Genomic DNA, 24,643 nt, shown 5'->3' with positions numbered 1-24,643 from the left:
TCTTAAAATAAGGAAAACAATCACGTTCCTTTACTCGGATGATTTGAAATCCATTGCCTTTCCTCATTACTGGTTAAACACAACTTGATATTAGCTGGAAAAAAAACTTAAAAGTGAGATACATTTTCCCAAAATAAGATTTTTTCTAATGTAAAAAATGCTTGACAAGATTATTTTTCTATTTCGACAAAAATTAAGTTAAATTTTCTTTAAACAAGTGTTTTTTAAAACTTTTGAGATATTAGTTTTGGCAGTGCAATAGAATGAATATAGAACAGAATCAAATGTTTATCTCCAACATACCTTAACAATAACACATATATGCAGTTTGAACAAAATGTACTTCATAAAGCTTAGTTCCAAACATTTGGTCCACGTACAAGCGGCCAGTGGAGCAGTTACCTGCAACAGAAACATACTGGCTCTTCTTAAATGTGTCAGGTCTTAAATGTGTCAGGTATAAATGATCACCCTGTGCAGCATCTGTATTTGTGTATGTGTTTTTGCAGGTTGACTCAGAGCTTCTCTCCTTGTGTTGCTGCTGACTCATGGTGTCAAAGGCCCCAAATCTGCTGCCTGCATTATTCATTCACCTTCCTCAGCACCCGAAGCCAGGAGGCAGCAATGCGCACACTGTGGGTGTCTGTTACATCCATAAATCAGGAGTCAGACCCACCTGACTCCACATCCTACCAGTTTGTGGGCTGCACAAATGCACTCAAAGTCAACCATGAGCTAGTTTTTGCTTTGTCAGTAAATTTAATGTGTAAATACAGTAAGAAGCTTTCTTAATCTTAACCTACAGAAAGTTGGCATTTACCTGGTAGTAGAGAACCTAGCTGTAACATGTATGCACATCACTCATCTGTAGCTGCTGCAGTTTAGAAAATACAGCTGTATTTGAAGTAACACTTGGTACTAGAAGAGGCGTGGTCATTTCAGGCTGTTTGTCCCGGATAAAGATTTTGGCACATACCCCAAGTTGTTCATTGGGGTCATAATGGTGTAGGTTGAGTTATCTTCTAAATAATGTGCATACATGTCACAACTAGGTCCTGTTCAGTCCTTTATTCAGGGGTAATGATTACGTGCAGGTGCAGCAGCAGTTATTCTCTGCACCTTTGTGAGCCACACTGCAGAAAATTCACAGGCAAGGTGAGCCGCCCCCTAGTGGAGGATATCTAAACAACAGTGGCTTGACGTGGTGACTGCTTTATTCGTCATTCATTTGAAATCAGGTAGGTTAGGTAAATGTAGACAAAGGAGTCTAAGACCAGTGCTGAGTTTTCAGTTTTATTGAACGTTCATTTTTCCCAGACCTGCAGAGGACAGTTCACTTCCTTTAGGCGTCTCAATTTTTTTTTTTCTCATCATGTTAAAAGCCATTGTATGACTGTTGGATTCTCCTGGATGAATTTGCTCATTTGATTTGTGTGAATACTGTTTCATAGGGAACGGGGGGGGGGGGGGGGGGGGGGGGGGGGGGTGGAAGAAGAGAGAGACAGAGCGATCATAGAATTAAGACTTCAAAAAGAAAAGGCTGTGGTGGAAGAGGCCGGTCTCAAATCCCGAAGGCTGGGAGCTCCTTAAAAATCACTACTACAACACTGAGTATAGTCAGCACCTTCCTTTATGGTACATAGTTGCTGAGGTTGCAAGTAATGTTGCGCATTTTCCCCAGCAACCACCACACTCGTCTCCTCCTGAAACAACTGAAGCGCTGTGCCTTGTGTGTCCATTTTAAGGCCTTGGGGCTAAACAAATGGTATCCTGTTAACCCTGTTCTGACATTATTACAAGTCACATCCATCCATTTCCTGGTGGCTGTCCATGTCAGGGCTAGCTACTGCAGGTACCACATGGTGGCACTGTATCAGTCTAACCCTAGTGCTCAGGATGTGTGCCACAAGCCTCACAAAGCCCTGGCTCCCTGTGGTGAGACAGTGCTCTATCCTCTGATACAGAGGTTCAGCAAAAACGTCCCTCCAGCAGGACGGGCCTTTGGGGCCCTTCTACTAAGGGAATGTAGTCCAAGCAGCCTCTGAAGTGGGCCATTTGTGTCCTACCTAACAGGGTGCCCCCAGCTCCCTTATGGCATCTACACTCAACTCTATCTTTCCTTCCTTTAAAAATCATTCTCAAAAAGCTAAGTGCCAAACCGTTCTCTCTCTGTCTCACCTTGTATGTATTTACAGCTAGCGGGGACGCAGCTGTGTTTGAACCGTTTCAGTCTCCTGCGTTAATTGGGGAGGACGGGGGTCTTTGGGGCAAAGCTTCAAGAGCAGATTCACAGCTTACTTCATTCCTCAAAAGTTATTGTGACAACTTTCAAACACAAATGTTCATGCTTAATTGTTAGTTACTTTAAAAAGACCTCCCTTCAGCTAATTGTTTATTCGCAGTTTGTGGAGTTAAGTCTGGTGTCACCGCTGGGTGCTCCTGCTACACCGTTGTGCTCTTCGTAACAGTAAGCTACACAATCCCAAACTTTTCCATGGTATTCCCAGAACTATGCCTAAGGAGTGGTAATGGCAGCAGACAAAAGGTACTGATAACTTGTGTGCCACGAACAAAAACAAAGAGGCCTTCAGAGTCGACAAAAAAGGAGGAGGAAGAGGAAGAAGAAGAAAGCATGTTTGTTACTTTAATAATTTTCATATTCTGCAGATTCGTCGTGTGTTGCATGGGGAGGGGGGCAGGGGAGAGGATGAGTGAATATAACATGGTTGTGGGGAACCAATGGGTGCCTGCCTGCTGTAGTCTGTGTTCAGTGACGGTCCACAGCAGCACTCTGTAGCAACTCTGTGGTGGGCTGTCCTGGGGGTCTGAAGGCGGTCTGGAAGCCGGGGGGAGGGGAGTGGAACTGGCTGGCAGGGTTGGCTGTGGGAGGGGGCAGGTAGGGAGCCCAGCCACCGGTGGCTCTGTGTGGAGGGGGATGTGGGCGTCCAAGAGGCCACTGTGGAGGGGCTGGGAAGGGGGCACTGCTGAGCTGGCTGGGCCATCCATCTCTGTAAGTGCCTGCAGTGACTTGAGCCAGTGTGGTGGGTTGTCGTCCTGGAGACAGTCTAACTGTTGCCTGCCGAAGCAGGGATACCTGAGGGGTAGGGTGGTAAAGAGAAGTCATGAGTGGGTAAGTGGTGACAGAGGAACACCAACAGAACAGCTAACAGTGAAGACAAATTAGTGAAGCAACCAGCAATTTGTTGTGCTCACGCCAATTATAGCATGCTCGTTATACAGTACAAATCAACACAACGCCATATCTGTTTTTATACAACAGCTGAGTGGATCCTTGTCATTTGACTAGTGCTTTGTATGTCACATGACATGGATTAATTCACCCCATTTGTGTTGCACTGCATTTACAGTGCAGCTTGGTTCCATACGTTTGGTACCATTGCACTCTGCGCGCGCGCAAAATAAATCCACTGTGCTGTCTGGAGGCTGTTGGCAAGAAGTTGCCTATGAAAAGCTGGACTACATTCTGATATGATTTTTTTTTCACTGCACTGAGGATATACAGTCTTTTTTTTTGGTAGTACACGCATGCACAAGCGCCGACCTGGTTGCATGTGTGCGCACGGGGGACAAACGATGATTTGATTGAGCTAACTGGCGCTGATAATTCTTGTAACATACACAAAATCCACTCCGCTGTAAGCCGTCTGGATGCATGAAGAGCTGTTAACATGAAAAGCTGACTTGATTTTTGGCTGGACTGAGAAACTACACAGTCTTTTTTTTAATGGAAGTCCGAAGTCAGTGCACAGAAATCACTGGACTACACGTTACAATTTGGACTTCAGCAGCAGTGGAACGCCAAAAGTCCCTTTTCTGTTGTTTAGAAATTAAAATGGAAGTGACAAGGGATCCATTTCAGCCGTTATATAAAATAAATAATGAATGTTTTTAACATTCTTTCAATGGAACGAATATTTAATTCGGTGAAAGCTTTCACTTCACTGAACTCAAACATTCATTATTTGTATAATGTACACATGAGCTAGCGTGCATGTTAGCTCATGTGTCCCCGTGAACAGCAAACACACAATGGATAAAGTGATGGAGTGAGTGGCTCAGTGTGTGATGAAAGAAGAATGAACATGCTGCGTTGTTCGAGTTTGAACCAGCTCATCTAACAGGCTACCCCCTTGTTTTGAGTGTTTTTTTTCCTCTCATAACTGTTTGCCTTAGCGTGGGCATTAAAAATGTTATAAGCCTCTAATATTCTCAGTAATCATGCATTAACTGGACTAACGGGTCAAACTACCATAGCTGCTAAAAGTGCTAATACTGTAATATACAACATTAAATAAGAGAAGCAGGGACATCTTCAGTGATCTGGTAGGACATTTCACTGCACAACAAATCACATTATTCCGTATACATACAGAAAAGCTAAACAAAAGCCATCATTAACACCTAAACAGAAAAAAACAAGGTTACAATGGGCTAAGGAAAAGCAATCGTGGATTGTGGATGACTGGATGAAAGTCATATTCAGCGATGAATCTCGAATCTGCATTGGGGCAAGTTGATGATGCTGCAACTTTTGTTTGGTGCCGTTCCATGAGATTTATAAAGATGACTGCTGAAGAGAACATGTAAATTTCCACAGTCATTGATGATATGGGGCCTGCATGTCAGGTAAAGGCACTGGGGAGATGCCTGTCATTACATCATCAATAAATGCACAAGTTTACGTTGATATTTGGACACTTTTCTTATCCCATCAAATTGAAAGGATGTTTGGGGATGATTTCATTTTTCAAGATTATAATGCATCTTGCCATAGAGCAAAAACTGTGAAAACATTCCTTGCAAAAAGACACATAGGGTCAATGTCATGGCCTGCAAATAGTCCGGATCTTAATCCAATTGAAAATCTTTGGTGGAAGTTGCAGAAAATGGTCCATGACAAGGCTCCAACCTGCAAGCTGATCTGGCAACAGCAATCAGAGAAAGTTGGAGCCAGATTGATGAAGAGTACTGTTTGTCATCATTAAGGCCATGCCTCAGAGACTGCAAGCTGTTATAAAAGCCAGAGGGTGCAAACAAAATACTAGTGATGTGTTGGAGCATTCTTTTTGTTTTTTTTCATGATTCCATAATTTTTCCTCAGAATTGAGTGAGTCCATATTTTTTCGTCTGCTTGTCTAAAAAAGTAACCGTTACTGATGCCACAATTTTTGTTTATGATTCCTTATAGTGTTTCTAAAGCCAGAAAGTTGCCATTTGAAATGGACTTTAGTTTGTGTCATGTCTGTGATCTGCTTTTTTTCCTACAAAATTAAGCAACTGAATGAACATCCTCCGAGGGCGGGTGATTCCATAATTTTTGCCAGGGGTTGTAGTACATGACTATATACTCTACTAGAGCAATACTTCTAGAAAAAATGTATTTCTTGGAAATTATATACTTCTTTGGAACTGAAAATGAAAGTGCAGTAGACTGATTTATCCACTTAAAATTCTAGGAAAATAAAAACAGTGCTTGCAGTAGTTTCACCGATTCCACAGTTTTGAATATTGCCATTATTTCAGATTTTCTTGGCTTATGTGGACCTGGAAGAATTGATCCAGATTTCAAAATATTTTACAGTGTGTAAACATCACTGTTAACATCACTTTGTGTAGATAGCATGAGTTCATCAGTGAACTCATCTGGAAGAGTTGGTGGTCACAAAGAAAACCTGCACCCCCTTGGCCCTTTCTGGAATCAGTTTTGACACCTACAGTGTGTTCTGGGTCTTCACTGGGGCCTCCTGCAGTTGGACGTGCCTGAAAGTCCTTCCTAGGGAGACCACCAGGGACACTCTCAGCATGTGCCTGAACCACCTCAGCTGGGTCCTTTCGATGCAAAGAAGCAGAACTTTTACTCCAAGCCCCTCCCAGATATTCTCACCCTATCCATGAATGTAAGCCCAGATACCAAAGGAGGAATCTAATTTCCACTGCTTGTATGCATGGCAGACTACTGACATCTATTGGCCAAATCAATAACACACTATATTACAAACTGGAGGCCACAGAACACAATTTCTACAGATATGTAGCAGTTAGCAATAATAGTCATTAAGCAACCAGCAGTTGAACCAATTGCACTATACTGATCTGTATCAATAAAAAAATAATTAGTGCACATCTGACAATCAGGTATATTGTATTCTTTTAGCAAATACTAATAAATGGTCAATTCAATCTGTGAATGTTCAGAAAATATATATATATTATCCAGTCATTTGATTTTTTTTTTTTAATCAAAACAGGGAATTGATAAGAACTGAAATCAGAATCACTATTATAAGCTGAGAAAATTCAAATGACAACCTTACAAATGACCCTTAAATTAAATTTCAAGGGGAGCACAGCCAACAGAAGGGTTGTGGTCAGATCCTCAAGCACATCCTGCTGCAAGGTGTTTTGAGCTGGATATTAACATAATGCATGTGCTTATAGTAGATCTGATTAAATAAATTAGCACAAAGAGATGCACTGAGCTGTATTTAGAATTATGACAGAGCTCTTGATGAAATTCTATTGTACCTGCATTGATAGTAAATGTCCACCAGTTGGAGACATTCCATTTCAAGAAGCTTGGGACACGGTGATGACCATTCTGTTGCTTAAAGTAGTAGATAATTAAGCAACAAAATGCAGATTTATAAGGCAGGCATGCATGATAATATGTTTCACCTTTAACAACCTGTTGTATAAAACCCATTACAGCACTTTACTGACAACCCTGTGGACCAGGAACACAGGAATGGTACAAAGTGAGTCCTGCTCGGATACCTGTGATGATGGCTGGGTCCATCCAACTGGCTGTGCTGTCCCAGCTAAGGCTGTGTGAGATGCCTGCTGGCCCACCGATGTGGTTAACACTGTTCGAGGATGAGGAGGATGAAGAGGAAGAAGAGTTTGGGAGACCCCCAAAGTTGATATTAATATTGGGCAGCAGAGCTCTGAGACACTCCTGCCACTCTTTCACATTTAAGCAATCTATTGAGCTGCTGTTCTCTGCAGGACAAACAAACACACACACGTCAGCTTCTCAACCATTAGGCTCCAGCATTATGGTCATTTCTCATCAAACATGACAACACCGAGAGACAAGGAAAGTATGTTGTGATATTGTTTCCACTGTTACGTTAACATGCAACACATCTGATATCTGCTTTAACAAGCATGGGATCCACAGCAAAAGAGGTAACTGGTACCTGAAATGGGGATCCCTCCCAGTCCTGTGTTGTGCTGAGGGGGTAAATTCAGGTCCAAGAAATTACTGTGTGAGGCAGCACTGGCTGAATGGTTCAAGTGACTGAGGTTATTCGTGTGGGGGACGCCCATCATGCTGTGTCTGGCAGTTGGCTGCTGCTGACTGCTCTGGTTGTTCTGACTACCGGAAAGCTGAAGGAGCTGTACATGGCTCTGTGGTGTAGCTGGGGGAGGCGTGGGAGGACCGCTGGGAAAGTGGTGAGAAGTGCTGGGGTTTGGGTTGGAAGGTGGCAAGTTGGGACCATGTTTACTTCCATGGGGAAGCTGGGATGAGGGGCCTGATCCTGAACAGACAACTCTTTCTCTATTAGGTCTGCCAAAGCTTTGCGAGTCACATCAAAAGGATCGAAGCCCAGGTCATCGTCCTGTTGCTTGGTAGATGAACCAAAGCCAAAGGCTGCCTGCCAGTCTGTTGAAGACGACACTGGTATTGTATCTGAGGAAAGGAAAGAAAGTTAAAAAACTGTTCTATACCTAAAACATTTTGGGTTCATTAAAAGCAGAAATTTCTTTGACCAACTCAATTGCTAGTGCATATTTTATCAAAACCTTTTCTAATACAAGAGCCCCCCCAAAAAAAAACACCAGCTTTCCCCCCCCCTAAGAATAACATTTTGGCAAGACTGTAGCACTGAAAAAAGGTTTCACTTGCCAGCAGGGGTCCTGTTCACACCGACAAAATTTATAATCACAGATGATCTATTGAACAGTGAGCAGCTTCACTGGGACCTTGTTCAAGGGCACATCAACGGCAGTAGTGATGGCAGTACAACTGCTATTCTTTCATGCTCCCCACCCAGATTTTAGAACAGAACAGAGCAGTGGTTTTCAAACTGAGGCGTGCCCCCTTGGGGGGAGCCAGAGTTCTTCAGGGGGGCTCGAGGGATTGGTATCATGAACTGGGTCTGTAATCAACTGCTTCTGTAATGGCTTGAAATAAAGCAGTGCTTCAACCCGCTGCCTTCGCTGGCTCACTGCTTCGCTGCTTTTCAGACGTGACACGTCCGCTTCTTAACCCCTCTTAAAGCCACTTAAAAGTGTCAATCGTGAGTCACTTTTAGTGCGGATTAAAGTCACTAACGGGGACTCTTGTCTTGTTGCAGGCAAGAAACAAGCATCGTCCTTTCCGTTTGCACAGCTCCAAACGCTGCGCCGCTCTGTCGAGTCAAGTTAGAGTCCAGTCAGAATTAATAACTTCAAAGCGAATCACCATTTACATCAAATGACACCGCTTTCCAAATGTTGCAACACAGACAACAAACTACAACAGACTAAACATTTTTTTAACTCCCAAACTGAGACGTCCTGCGTTTCTTTATGAATTACATAGATGTTGACTTGCAGCACAGCCAGCTGCAAGAGCTCAGCTCAGAGGAAGGGAGTTAAATCAATTCAATTTTTTTTCATTTATATAGTGCCAAATCACAACAGAGTTGCCTCAAGGCGCTTCACACAAGTAAGGTCTAACCTTACTAACCCCAGAGCCAACAGTAGTAAGGAAAACTTCCCCTCTGAGGAAAGAAACCTCAAGCAGACCAGACTCAAAGGGATGACCCTCTGCTTGGGCCATGCTACAGACATAAATCACTGAACAATTCACAAACGAATATGAAGGAAATGCTGTTGGTGCACCGGACAGAGGGTCTCCAGCACAGATACCACACCCATCTCTGGATGGAGCTGCACCCTAAACAGCAAGAAAAAACAGAATCAGGCATCAAAGACATGAAATACAGTATACGAGGTCTATTAGCAAAGTATCCAACCTTATTATTTTTTCAAAACCATATGGATTTGAATAACGTGTGATACATCACACATGCTTGAACCCTCGTGGGCATGCAAGAGTTTTTTCACGTCTGTCAGTTACGTCATTCGCCTGTGGGCAGTCTGAGTGAGGAGTGGTCCACCCTCTCGTCGATTTTTTCATTGTTTAGGAATGGCTCAGAGACTGCTGCTTTGTTTGATCAAAATTTTTTCAAAACTGTAAGGCACAACTGAGTGGACACCATTCGATAAATTCAGCTGGTTTTCGGTAAAAATTTTAACGGTGATGAGAGATTTTGGTCTGGTAGTGTCCGCTGTAAGGACGGCGCACGGCACCTAATGGCGATCTGCGCTTCGAGGCCGGCAGCGTCTCGCCGTTTCCAAGTTGAAAACTTCCACATTTCAGGCTCTGTGACCCAGGAAGTCGTCAGAGAACAGAGAACTTTCAGAAGAAGTCGGCATGAGGAGTTTATTCGGACATTCCGTAATGAACGAAGAACGTGCGGGCAGAGTCGCATGTCGGGCCCAGACCCGACCCGTGGGGGGTCGCGACAGGAAAAACACCTCCGTTGGAAACCTTAACGGGCAAGTTGGAACATGCCCAAGCTGTTAAACAATTTTCAGTTACTCACTTGTTGAAAGCCATCAAAAGCTGCCTGAATTTCCAAATGGTTTTCAACACGGAGGTGTTTTCCTGTCGCGGCGCACACAGATTTGCCGAGTCGTCACGGAAACGACTCGGCGAATTTGCGCGCACGTCTTTCATTTTAAAAATGTCCTTAAACAGTGGAATGTCCGCATAAAGTCCCTCATGCCGGCCTCTTCTGAATCTTCTTGTTCTCTCACGACGTCCTGGGTGAATTAAGCCTTAACTTAGGATGTTTTCAGGCGAAACAGGCCGACGACGGCGCCTGGAAGCGCTGCACGACGTCCCGCTCTGGGGAAGTCCTTACACCGACAGAAACACCCCCATAATCTTCATCAGCCGTTAAACTTTTCACCGAAAACAGTCTTAATTTCTCGAATAGTGTCCACTCGGATATTCCTCACAGGTCCAAAAAAATTTTTTGATAAAAGCAACGCGCGCCGTCTCGAGCAGCTGTGTGAAACAAAGGAATTCAGCCGAGAGGGCGGGACCACATCTCACTCAAGGCCGCCACAGGGAAATGACATCACTGACACGCGTGAAAAAACTTAAGAATGCGCACGAGGGTTCAAGCATGATGGTGTAATCGACACGTCATTCAAATCCATATAGTTAAAAATAAAAGGGTCGGTTTATATCTAATAGACCTCGTAATTGTCAGCATTAAACAACAAGAAAAACACGAAATACTAAGGTGATCGCCGGCCACTAGCCCTAAGCTTTACTAAAAGACCGAGAATTGTTGGAAGTTGAAGCCGTGGCACACTCCGTTTCCTACTAAAATGAATTGAGAGAGTAAAAAGCGTTAGAAACTATACTATGCCAGTATGTTAGCCATACGAAAGGGAAAATAAGTGCGTTTTAAGTCTGGAGTGAAAGTCTCTACAGAATCAGACAGTTTATTGATGCAGGGAGATCATTCCACAGAACAGGGGCACAATAAGAGAAAGCTCTATGACCCGCAGACATCTTATTCACCCTAGGGACACTAAGTAGTCCTGCACCCTGAGAATGCAAAGCCCAGACCGGTACATAAGGTTTAATTAGGTCAGTAGGTAGGGAGGTGCCATTCCGTGAACAATTTTATAGACTAGTAGCAGAACCTTAAAATCTGATCTCACTGGGACAGGAAGCCAGTGAAGGGATGCCAAAATGGATGTAAGTGGTTGCACTTCTGCTTCGTGTCAAAGTCTGGTTGCAGTATTTTGAATCAGAGAGCCCTAATGCTGGACTGCAGTAAACCAGAAAACGGAACGTTGAAGTAGTCCATTCTAAAGATGAGTGCATGGATCAGGGGTCTCAGCGTCAGCCATAGACCAGGACGGGGTGAATCTTCGCTATATTTGCAGATGTAAGAAAGCAGTCCTCATAATATTTCTAATGTGGAGGTCAAAGGACAATGAAGGATTAAAAAAATTTTTTTTTTTTAAAAATTGTGCCATTAATGTCTGAAAGAAAATGCTTTTGAGAAAAACTACAGAATATTATTTTATTTATGTCCAGAGATCAATTTCATGTTTAAAATATGACAAGATAAAAACAGAACAGAAAGTTCTTTAAAAACATGTTTAAAATGTTCACAAAGGCTGTAAAATGTGTAAATGCATAGACAGTTCCTTAAAAACACACAAATACTTTTAAAATGTGTTTAAGATGTGTATAAAAATAAAAACAACACACGAAGATGTTGAAATTGTGTGTATGTGTGTGTGGGGGCGGGGGACTCAGTCTCCCACACTTTGAAAACCCCTGGAATAGAGCCTTTGTCATTTTACATACATACAACGAAATTTGTCCTCTGCATTTAACCCATCCTAATTACAGTTAAACACAATCCAACCACTAGAAGCAAAAAGCAGCCACAGTCTGGCATCCAGGGACCAACATCAGATGTAGAGATGCTGCCTTGGTCAGGGGCAGAGAAAGGAGCAGACCCCAAATAAGCATGTTTTTTTAATTTGCGGGAGGAAACTGGACAGACTGGCGTCCTGTCCTGGGTGTACCCCGCCTTGCACTCTATGACTGCTGGGATCGGCTCCAACCCCCCGCGACCCTTAATTGGACTAAGCAGTTGAAGATGAGTGTGTGTATGGGAGGAAACTTGAGTACTTGGAGGAAAGCCACACAGACACGGGGAGAGCATGCAAACTCCACACAGAAAAAGTAGGAAGCTATCCCACGACCTTCTTGCTATGAAGCAGCAGTGCTAACCGGCACGGTGGGTCAGGTCGGAGGGTCAAAGTGATGACCCTCCAGTCACAAGGCATGATTGTCAACCATCTACAGATTCCTTCTATGGAGTAAAGCATGCCTCAACTGCTTTGTCATCCCCAACCCCCCAAAAATGTAGTTTCTCAATTTTAGTATAAAATGCATGTAACTGCAGGCATTTACCACTGAAACATCGATTGTGAACTCAGCCAAATCCCAGTATTCATATTTTTTATTAGTAATTAAATGATTGAGGGACAAAGGCAAGTGATCAAATTCCTCTCGAGTGCAGACCTGAGTTTCTTTACTAGATACTAGGGCAACAACAAGTGATTACACTATGTAACAATTTTTGTTCCTGGATTCTAAGTATTATATTTCAACTGCTTATGTCTAAAGTCTATGGAAAAATGACTACATTCAGCACAAACTTTGATTTGATTTTTTTTACGTTCTAGAAAGTTCTAAAAGTTTCTTGAAATTTCTAGATAATTCTGGAAACTTCTAGAAAATTCTGCACAGTTCTAGCAGTTAAAGAATATTCTAGAAGACTACTCAGTAGTAGTGAAGGCGAATCGAGAATATTCTTGAACACACAAATTTCAAAATATCATTGTCCTGATCACAGACGCAAAGTTTCTGTGGAATAACAGCTATTTTCTATTTATTTAAGACATGTTAGGAAAACAAACTGTGTACCCAGGAACAAAACAAAAATAAAAATTTGTTACATAGTGTTATTAACCGTGTTGAATTAATTCTAATTTCTTTTCTAATTCTTATTTAATACTTTTTTATTAATAGATTAAAAAAAAAAAAAATCCATCACTTTCCTCGCACTGAAGACTCCACTACTCAGTCACTTTAGAAAAACATAAGCAGCAGAAAAATAGAGCTGGATAACTGATTTCACCATTGAATCACACCTCAATTTCAAGCATTTCAAAATTTTTTTGATACGATACTCATTACTGGGTTAAATATTAGCACAATCAAACCAGCGTGACGGGGTTGTTCACGACAAATGATCTTCGGTAGACATGTCATCTTATGTAGCACTCAAAGTACCACGTTAATGCCAAGCAGACTGTAATGGCTGTGGGCGTGGTCAGTCCTATCGGGGAGATGACATATACATGTGCTTCAACTCAAGCTTCACCCACGTTTCACTAAACTGACTAAATTTAGTTTAACCTATCGGACAGTTGTCCAACTGTCCAGGACAAGCAGAAAAGCTGGCCTGAGCAATGTCAATAAAGCTGTTCCAAAGACTGACTTCATGCTAAAGCTCATGAAAGCTCAAAATTTGCCCCACCCTCTTTTGGTGTGCTGGCACACACATCAAAAGGCACTTGACTGACCTAATATCCCAAGTTGCAGGCAGCCCAGAACTTTGTTAAACAAGAGTCATTAGGAGATAACATATCCACCCCAGTCCTCAAACCAGTAATAAAGTGTCACCCTTAAAGTACACCCTTTTGCTAAATATGAATGAAATTTGTCAACTGGTTCTTGAGATATTGCGCTAATGGTGCGTTTACACATAAGCAAGACATGTTATGAATGTCATTTTTATGTCATTCGTGACACATTCCTGACATTCTTAATGTGACTTAACGCATCTGAATAGGTTTCTTAATAGTGCGTGTTGCTGCGTGATATTCTTGATATTCGTGGAGCATGTTTTTGCCTGTCAAAAAATCTTCCACGAATGTCACACACCACCCTCATTTCATCTCGCGTTGTGGAGGTTGCAACTGAGCGTGTTGATCCTCTGAGTATTGATCCTTAATAGAACATGACAATGTTTGTAGTGGTTCCTGTGATGGTTAAAAACTGTCAAGTTTTGACACCACTTGTAACGCGGCGTCACATTTCACTGCGCGCCACGACACATCAGTTTTCTGTCACGTGCACACAATTAAACTCGGCTCCACAGCGTTCAGTTTGATGCAGTATGCCGAAGAGGAACAGTGACACGAAGTCAGCCAAGTGTCGTTCCACAGTTCCTGCTGAAGCTCCTCAGGACGCACCTGCAGGTGTTCCACCTGCTGTTGTAATCGACGAGCCGGAGAATGAGTCTGAGCCAGAGGAACCAGAGGAGACTCACGTGCAGCCAGACATCTCTGCACCTCCTCCAGTCCGGCGGAGGAAGAAGCGCGCACACAATTAAACCCTGCTGCACCGCATTCAGTTTGATTGCTGACACCACGTCGGCTAAAAGTCTCATTTCAGTGCTCTTCAGCGCTCTCCTGCAGGTGTTCCAACTGCTGCATGCGCCTGATGTTTGGGAAAATGCGCGAGACACGAGCCGCATGAAGCCACACATCTGGCTCTGTCCGTCTCCTCCTCCTATCTGCGCCACTCCATGGCACAGAGCCCAACTACGCATGCAGTCACAAAGTTCTTCTGAAAAACTGGAGCGATCTGAATTTGGTTGGTTGAATATGGGTGTGTGTGTGTGGAAACAATTCACCTCGTTCACAACGTGACAGAACTTAACGATGCACTGTTACGCGCAATAGTGCACCATAGTGCACAACAACGCAGAACATTATTCTTGACCGTGCGTAATGGTTCCTGATAATTCTCCAGCAATACGTGCCATTAATCGTAACGTGTGGTAAAAGGTTGCAGCAGTTCCTGAGGACACCTGACGACTCTGCCCCGAATCATCACATTCGTGATTAGCAGCCAAGAATGTGTACTTCGTGGCATTCGTGACTTGTCGTTAAGTGTAAATGCAGCATAACAAGGTTGGCAATAACAATATCTTGCTGTGACCCTGAAATTGACCCCAAGGTCACTGTAATCGACTGGTGTTGGGGGATCACCCAACTAACTAACAGGGTTAATAAATGGAATAGTTTTGACTGTGTTGCATGCTTGGTCTCCAAAGTAAAAGGTTGAACAACGTCAACGTCCATTGGATTCTATGACATGTGACATATGTTACGCCGTAACAAGTACAACACGTGGTGCAAACTATTCCTTTTTAAAACCCTATTAACTCAACCAATAATTTTCACCACTTTTTACCAAAATTGAAGCAAATTTAACTTTTGACCCCTGTACAACCTGAAATTGACCTTTGTCACCATTCTTGCCAGTCTGACCATCACCTCTTAGGGGAGGTGATGGTCTAGTGGTTAAGCATTGAGCTTGAGACCAGAAGATCCTCAGTTCAAATCCCAGCCTGACCGGATAATCACTAAGGGCCCTTGGGAAAGATCCTTAATCCCCTAGTTGCTCATGGTGTGTCGTGGGCGCCTTGCATAATGGCAGCCTGACATCGGCGTGAATGTGAGGCATTGATGTGTAAAGTGCTTTGAGCATCTGCTGCAGATAGAAAAGTGCTATATAAATGCAGTCCATTTACTTACCCCATAACATTCAGTCATAGATAGTCCAAACTATACCTTTTTGACCACACAAATAATGTGGTATAATTTTCAATGTGATTGGAACATTTTTAAATTTTGATCCCTGTGTAATTCTTCAGTTGATCCCTACCTGGCCACTGAAAATTCAAGTGGCCAGTCAGTCTGTTTTCTTTTTTTTTCTTTTTTTTATTACCCAAAATAGTAATGTCTTATTAGTATTTGTGCTGAATTTGGTGCTTGCATCACCATTTGAAGGATTCCTCTGGAACTATTCTGTTATCTGCTACACTAAAAAGATGGAATAAAAGTTTAAATTAAATATTTAATGAACCTGATGTGAAGAGGCTCTGTGGTTCAGGGGTCATGGGCCAATCAGAACTGCCTCGTGGGGAGCTGGGGAAGGGTGGAAGGCCCGCAGGGAGAGGGTTAGGGTGTCTGAAGTTACTGTTGTCTGAAAAGAGTGACTGAGACTCAGCTGCTGCACCCTCAAAGGGTGAACGGGCTGTGAGGTCTGACATGCTGATGGGCACCACTAAGCTGGGTTTGGTTAAACCCGGAGGAGGGGAGGGGGAGTCACTGCTGGGTATCTGAAAAGAGAGAACAAATGTGAGAACATCATCCTTACACTTGAATCGAGTACAGCAGCATTCAGACAAGCAAACTTTCTGACCTGTTGTAAAGTCTCTCCGTTCACCAAGCCAACTGTCTCTGATGGTTTATCACTGGGACTGAAGAAAGACAAGATACACTGTTGTGCTTTTGAGACCTTAAGAAATATCTTGCTAAATAAATAATTGTTGTATAACAGTTGACCCATACTCCTTAGAAGTGGCCAAAATTACCTGTTACTGTCACAATTAGATGAGAAGGGGACAAGGCAGAATGCTGGCCAGGACCCAGCTCTGCATCTAGTCCATCTGAAGTAAGAACTTCTTGGTCTAGATAGCAGTCTAGCAGTGGAGGGGACTTGCGGTCCTCTGATAGCCCGTTGGCCAGTTTGCTATGCCCCGACAGCATTGGCCACCCATCTTTGCCATTGCTATTGCTGGTTCTGTTACAAAACCACAGACAAATCCACCATCATCTGACTGCACCAAAATTAAACCAAACATTTTATTAATGAGATAAAAATTACTTTTTTTGTAAGGAAAGTACCTCTGTGCAGAGCTGGATTTACTCTTCGACTTTTCTGTTCCACATGTGGGGGGTTGTAGAAAGCTAGGATTAATTTTATAGAGGTCTTGGAGAAGTTTCTGCTCATACTCCTGGTGTTTCCCCGCCTAAAGAAAAGTGACACGATGACAAAATTAACCCAAATGAAGCCATTAACACACAACACACACACACACACACACAACACACACACCCCAAACACACACACACACACACACACACCACACACACACACACACACAACGTAGTGGTGGGAAAAGGTCTATCATTTTGGGAAGTGGGATAAACATCACCTGCATCTCTTCTTTAGTAAAGCTAGCTGCTTCATCCCCCAGCTCATGTAGATACATACAATCGGGTTTGGGACACTGCATACTTTTGAGGAAGTAACTGCAGTATTTTGTTGTGCCTAAAGAAGCCTGTAATAGAACAACAGAAATAAAACTTAGCACAATTATATATGCTATGTAAAATGTATTATATAAACCTTACAGACCATTACATCCCCAATTTAACCCATTAAAGTCAGAATCCTAGGTACCAGCCCATCATCATGAACGTAGCATTTGCAAAATTTTACAATGACTGTTGCTTAACAAACTGACAACATATGAATATCTGTAGAAAGCATGTTTTTAAATAGGATAAAATAAGCCCAAGAACATTATACAATGCAGTAATCCCAAGAAAAATAGAGCACAATACAACACAAGATAGCCTCGAGGGTAAAACAATTTTTCAACTTTTGTTGTTACTTGTGGGAGAGTTTTCAATTTTAAAGAACTTCTCTGTAATTTGACAAGAGACCAGCAGATTTACAGCTTGGTTTCTCATTTCATTTCATTTAATAGATAGATTGCTCATAACCAATTCCATGGTATGGAGCACAAACACCAACTTCTGCTTAAACAAGGCAATGGGTCCACTTTCCCGTGTTTAAAATAATATAAAAGGATGTGATAAAGGAGATACAACTGAATAGCATAAAGAAGAAGCTGATGACAAAGGTTTCTTAATGGCAAAGTGTTAGAATTTGCCTCTTTTTGTAGCAAAAATAAGTTCTTGCAAATTCTGCGCAAAAACACAAACAATGGTGCCAAATTTTTTTTTCCATTTTGTTCAACAAATTGTGCTTCAGAGTAGAGAAGCTTGAATCTTCGACTGGACTGGGTTGCTTGATGTGAGGACGTTTCGCTTCAAATCACAGAAGCTTCCTCAGCTAAAATTCTTGCTCTGGTAGTCTGACTTCTGTCTTGACTCTTGTAGAGAAGAATAAACCAGAACCAACAAAAGCTGGAGTTTTTAACCTAACCAAACCCCTTCTACCGAGAGGCCGACTGCTATAGGCTAGTGACTAAACAATAGTTCTAATTAGCACCTATTGTGCTCCAGTTAGCACTCTCCTAATGATGGGATGGAAGCCTCCCCTGATGGCTCCCTTGACGACTCTCCTGATGATGTGAATGACTCATTACCATTAACAAAAGACTGAAACTGCTTTGACCTGAGTACCCCATTGTAAACAGGGGACAAAGCGTGTCTGAGACCCGCCCCCCGGTTAAGGCTGGGTTTCAACTGTTTTACAAAGAATGCTTCCTTGACACTTCTCTCAAACCATTTCTTCTCTCTGGCTAAGATTTTAACTTCCTTGTCCTCAAACGTGTGGTTAGTGTCTTTCAGGTGGAGATGAACTGCAGACTGAGGTCCACTGGTGACCTCTCTGCGGTGCTGGTATAGCCTCTTGTTTAAAGGTTGCTTAGTCTCACCTATGTAGTGTTCATTACAGTTTTCCTGACATCTGATATAATACACTACATTGCTGTTTGTAACTAGGGATCCTGTCCTTAGGAGTGCTAACTAGAGCACAATAGGTGCTAATTAGAACTATTGTTTAGTCACTAGCCTATAGCAGTCAGCCTCTCGGTAGGAGGGGTCTGGTTAGGTTAAAAACTCCAGCTTTTGTTGGCTTCTGGTTTATTCTTCTCTACAAGAGTCAAGACAGAAGTCAGACTACCAGAGCAAGAATTTTAGCTGAGGAAGGTTCTGTGATTTGAAGCGAAACGTCCTCACGTCAAGCAATCCAGTCCTGTCGAAGATTCAAGCTTCTCTACTATGGAAACCACCTGGACAACTGAGCCTACACAGAAACATTGTTCGTCAGCGTCCTATCCAAGGCATAGCCTGATAGAACGCCGATTGCTGGGATAGGCTCCACCTCCCCACGACTCATCTTGGATAAGCGGTTGAAGATCTGTGTGTGTGTGTGTGTGTGTGGTTACATATTTAAAAATCTTAAAAAAGGCAAAACAGACCCATCTTGTGTTCCTGAAATCATTCTAAAAAGATAACTTCAATTAAAATCCTGTTTTTTGTCTATTTACCATTGTTTAACCTGAAAATGTCAAAACCTGAAGATGACTCACTTTACTGAAACCATAGAAACACTTCTTTTAGTTGGCATAATGTAAACGACAACTTTTCCTTCATGAGCGAGACTTTAATTCTGGGAATTTCATTAAAGCAAAAATTGGTAACACCTATAGGTCATCAGGTCAAAGGTTTAAATTTTTTTTTTTTTTTTTTTAAAGTCAAACAACAATAAAAAGTTTTAAAATTGATTTTTTTTTAACCATTAGTTTTTTTGAGTGTGTTTTAATTGTGGTCATACACAAAAATGGCACTTAAAACAAATACTACTTTGGGTAATTCTTACCTTGAGTGTTCTACCATCAACAACTACATTGTTCACACATTGTATTGCTCTTAATGCATCTTCAGATCGTATGTAAGTGACGTAAGCGCTGGCACTCGGCCCCTGCAAGACCAGAAAATTAAAGTCTACACCACAATCACTTTAAAGCAGGCTATTATACGATCAACATCAAAGCCGTTAATAAAGTTGTTTCATATTATGTTTGTAACGACCTTTTCTCCACTCTAGTGAATTTTTTCGTCAAACAATTTACATTCTAACACAATTACATACACCTACAAACAAACAAGATGTGAAACCTGGGAACTGTCATTATATTTGCTGCATGCGAAAGAATTCTACCAAGATACAGTGACATGAAAAACAGCTTGATAAGTTAGGTTTTACACAACTCCACCCCCCACTCCCCCAATATACCAAAAATTGTAACAGAATTCAGGCTTCTCAAAATAAAAAAATGTTAAGGAAAATTTGCCAAAAGGTAAATTTTATCGCAAGTCCGTGTGGAAGTCTCACGGGACATGTTGTGACATGCCCAGCTCTCCACAATTTCTCGGATAGTCACTCGACTAAAAAGCCACCGAAAGCCGTCTGAATCTTCTGAGTGGTGTTTGACCTAACGCCATTGCGGCTTCGTCCCGACGCGCGAATGCCTCTGCACGTCTTTCATTACAAAATCTCCTGTTAACAGTGGAATCTGACAAAAAATGGCTGATGTCCACCTTTTCTGCCATTTCTCTGGTAGTCACACGACGTCCCGGATCAACACAGCCTTCACTTTGGAAATGATCTGGCTATTTCAGCCTGTCGATGGCTGCTCGAAGCGCGGCGCGCCCTCAGCTGCTGTGGGCCTTCTTTAATCTGGTTGTAATGCTCCTTAATCTGTGTGATGCCCATAGGATTTCACCGAAAGCCATCTGAATTTTCTGAATGGTTTCCACCTGGCTGTCTCACACAGTTTCTTGAAAAATTTGATGCAGCGCTGCTCCAGCCGTTCAGATTTTCCTGACAATGAAAATTCGACGAGAGGGGTGGACCAGTGCTCAAAGCCTGCCCACAGGCGAATGACACAACCGACAGGCGTGAAAAAACTCACGCATGCGCACAAAGGTTCAAGCTTGGCTGATGCAGGTGCACGATTCAAATCCATATAGTTTTTGCAAAAATAAAAAGGTCCGATACTTTTCTAATAGACCTCATATACTTGCAGCAGAAAACCAAAATACAAATAGACTGTGCACAGAGCTGAGCAAACTCTTTAGTACTACTGCACTGGCATCAAGCAACTTACACAAAGTTACAGACTTTCATTCCTTAACTTCCATAATAAAGACTCAAGATGAGCAGTGTTGGTACCATAGGGCACATACATTAAGAATATTTGATTTTCAGAGGCTCTCTCATCCATTTTTGAAAAAAATAGTCTTGGATCTCATAATTATTAAAGTAGTCATATTGTACCAAATCACTTTTTAGCTACCTTTCACATTTTCATGGCTTTAATATTTAATCTTCAACATCCCACAGACAGTCTGCAGATTTAAACAATTTATGTCACAGCTTGTGACCTCTGCAAGATATGCAACAGAACTACAGTGGGGTAATAAAAAGTATTCAGTCAGCCCCTGATTGTGCAGTTTTCCTACTTAGAAAGATGAGAGAGGTCTGTAATTTTCAACATAGGTACACTTCAACTATGAGAGACAAAATGAGAAAAAAAAAAATCCAGGAAATCACATTGTAGGATTTTTAAAGAATTTAATTGTAAACCATGGTGGACAATAAGTATTTGGTCACCCACAAACAAGCAAGATTTCTGGCTCTCACAGACCTGTAACTTCTTGTTTAAAAAGCTTTTCTGTCCTCCACCTGTTACCTGTATTAATGGCATCTGATGGAACTCATTATCTGTATGAAAGGCACCTATCCACAGCCCCAAACAGTCAGACTCCAAACTCAACCATGGCCAAGACCTAAGAGCTGTCGAAGGAACCAGGAAGAAAATTGTAAATGTGCACCAGGCTGGGAAGAGTGAGTCTACAATAGTCAAGCAGGTTGGTATGAATAAATCAACTGTGGGAGCAATTGTAAGAAAATGGAAGACATACAAGACCATTGATAATCTCCCTCGATTTGGGGCTCCACGCAAGATGTCATCCCGTGGTCAAAATGATCATGAGAACGGTGAACAAAAATCCCAGGAGGGACCTGATGAAGGATCTGCAGAGAGCTGGGACCAAAGTAACAAAGGCTACACACTATGCAAAGAGGGACTCAAATCCTGCAGTGCCAGGAGTAACCCCCTGCTTAAACCAGTACGTGTCCAGGCCCTTCTGAAGTTTGCCAGAGAGCATATGGATGATCCAGAAGAGGATTGGGAGAATATCATGTGGTCAGATGAAACCAAAATAGAATTTTTTAGTAGAAACTCAACTAGTCATGTTTGGAGGAAGACGAATGCTGAGTTGCATCCCAAGAACACCATATCTACTGTGAAGAATGGGGTGGAAACATCATGTTTGGGGCTGTTCTTCTGCAAAGGGGACAGGACGACTGATCTGTGTTAAGGGAATAATGAACGTGGGCATGTATCATGAGATTTTAAGCTAAAACCTCCTTCCATCAGTGACAGCACTGAAGACACACACAGGCTGGGTCTTCCAGCATGACAATGATCCCAAACACACCGCTCGGGCAACGAAGAAATGGCTCAGTAAAAGAATTTCAAGGTCCTGGAGTGGCCAAGCCAGTCTCCAGACCTCAACCCCATAGAAAATTTGTGGAGGGAGTTGAAAGTCCATGTTGCCCAGCGACAGCCCCAAAACATCACTGCTCTAGAGGAGCTCTGCATGGAGGAATGGGGCCAAAATACAAGCTACAGTGTGTGCAAACCTGGTGAAGACTTACAGGAAACGTTTGACCTCTGTCATTGCCAACAAAGATTATGTTACAAAGTATTGAGGTGAACTTTTGTTATTGACCAAATACTTATTTTCCACCATAATTTACAAATAAATTCTTTAAAAATCCTACAATGTGATTTCCTGGATTTTTTTTTTCCTCATTTTGTTTCTCATAGTTGAAGAGTACCTATGATGAAAATTATAGACCTATCTCATCTAAGTAGGAGAACTTGCACAATTAGGGGCTGACTAAGTACTTTTTTGCCCCAGTGTACAACTCCACCAACACTGTCTACAGTGCGGTTGGGGAGCTGTTGACCCTGACTGGGGATGTTGTCGGGCGGTGGAAGGAATACTTCGAGGATCTCCTCAATCTCATCGTCACGTACTATTGTAGTTGGGTTGGCTTGTTTTACACCAGATGCCCTCCCTGGCGCAACCCTCATTATCCGGGCTTGGGAACAGCACTCAGAATGTACTGGCTGCACACCCCATGTGGCTGAGTAGGTGGTAAAATCTGCAAAACTGACAGGGGGTCAAATACTTCTTTTCCCCACTGTATACTGGGATTTTCAGGCACAACAAGCTGCGGAGCATCCAGAGAATGGTCCAAACATAAAACAAATAAGCAAAAAACATCCAGTGACCATCAGTTCTCTGTGTGGAAATGTCCTGTTGACGGCAGAAGTCAAGTAACAGTTTGAGCTGACAGATGTCAGTAATTCAAATAACCTCTCGTTACAACAGAGTTATGATCGTTGGATTGCATTTCTTGTAATGGGACTTACAAAGTTTCTTTCCTCTTGGAGGATTTGGGACAATTACCATAATCTACAATCATGGATATTATTTAAAATAAAGTATCTACATCTACTGCACAAGGTTAAGTTGCCAATCTGTACTGTTGTTGTCGCCATTGTATGAGCAACATGCGATTATCTACATATTCCCACCTTAGAATGGCCTTTAAACCTGCTCAAGTGTTTTTCCTGAGAACCGTTTTTAATCACTGGTATGCATAAAAGCCACTTTATCACTTTTTTTTTTTTTTTAAAGTGACATTGTATGCAGGTTATGGTTAAAATTCCCTTCAATGAATCTGCTCTATAATTTAATCTTTCCTGGCCAGTGATCCGCTAATTTAAAAATATGTTCCATTTTTCTAATATTGTGGGCGGGGCAGGTGGGTGATCTATTCAGGACACAAAATGTGTACTGCAATCTGCATCACTGCTGCAAATCTCTAACCTGGTACATCAGGGTCAAATTCTTGAGATGGTTTTTCATCTGCAGCAACAGTACCACACAGTAAAAAGGGTCCCTCTCAAAATAAATCAAATAACCTGAAATCTAGCCAAATTGTCTTGTATTAAGCAAAAATCTGCCAATGGGGGTAAAAAAATTTACTTTGTTAGAATTCTCAAAACTAGCAAAATGTCTAGGCTCTGAATAATCAAAATGTGTCTTAAAACTAGACAATTCTTATTTTAAGATTAGCCTCGGTCTTAAAATAAGGAAAACAATCACGTTCCTTTACTCGGATGATTTGAAATCCATTGCCTTTCCTCATTACTGGTTAAACACAACTTGATATTAGCTGGAAAAAAACTTAAAAGTGAGATACATTTTCCCAAAATAAGATTTTTTCTAATGTAAAAAATGCTTGACAAGATTATTTTTCTATTTCGACAAAAATTAAGTTAAATTTTCTTTAAACAAGTGTTTTTTAAAACTTTTGAGATATTAGTTTTGGCAGTGCAATAGAATGAATATAGAACAGAATCAAATGTTTATCTCCAACATACCTTAACAATAACACATATATGCAGTTTGAACAAAATGTACTTCATAAAGCTTAGTTCCAAACATTTGGTCCACGTACAAGCGGCCAGTGGAGCAGTTACCTGCAACAGAAACATACTGGCTCTTCTTAAATGTGTCAGGTCTTAAATGTGTCAGGTATAAATGATCACCCTGTGCAGCATCTGTATTTGTGTATGTGTTTTTGCAGGTTGACTCAGAGCTTCTCTCCTTGTGTTGCTGCTGACTCATGGTGTCAAAGCCCCAAATCTGCTGCCTGCATTATTCATTCACCTTCCTCAGCACCCGAAGCCAGGAGGCAGCAATGCGCACACTGTGGGTGTCTGTTACATCCATAAATCAGGAGTCAGACCCACCTGACTCCACATCCTACCAGTTTGTGGGCTGCACAAATGCACTCAAAGTCAACCATGAGCTAGTTTTTGCTTTGTCAGTAAATTTAATGTGTAAATACAGTAAGAAGCTTTCTTAATCTTAACCTACAGAAAGTTGGCATTTACCTGGTAGTAGAGAACCTAGCTGTAACATGTATGCACATCACTCATCTGTAGCTGCTGCAGTTTAGAAAAACAGCTGTATTTGAAGTAACACTTGGTACTAGAAGAGGCGTGGTCATTTCAGGCTGTTTGTCCCGGATAAAGATTTTGGCACATACCCCAAGTTGTTCATTGGGGTCATAATGGTGTAGGTTGAGTTATCTTCTAAATAATGTGCATACATGTCACAACTAGGTCCTGTTCAGTCCTTT

At 42.0% G+C, this 24,643-nt stretch overlaps 1 pseudogene; it reads right to left on the bottom strand.

The window, feature by feature from the left end:
* Positions 1–1,280: 1,280 nt before the first annotated feature.
* Positions 1,281–24,126, bottom strand: LOC117514896 (annotated as a pseudogene).
* Positions 24,127–24,643: the final 517 nt, after the last annotated feature.

Source organism: Thalassophryne amazonica, chromosome 8 (genome assembly GCF_902500255.1).
Source record: "Thalassophryne amazonica chromosome 8, fThaAma1.1, whole genome shotgun sequence".
In the NCBI taxonomy this organism is placed as follows: domain Eukaryota; kingdom Metazoa; phylum Chordata; class Actinopteri; order Batrachoidiformes; family Batrachoididae; genus Thalassophryne; species Thalassophryne amazonica.
The sequence above is the reverse complement of the archived record's forward strand: the minus strand, read 5'-3'. Positions and strand labels throughout refer to the sequence as shown.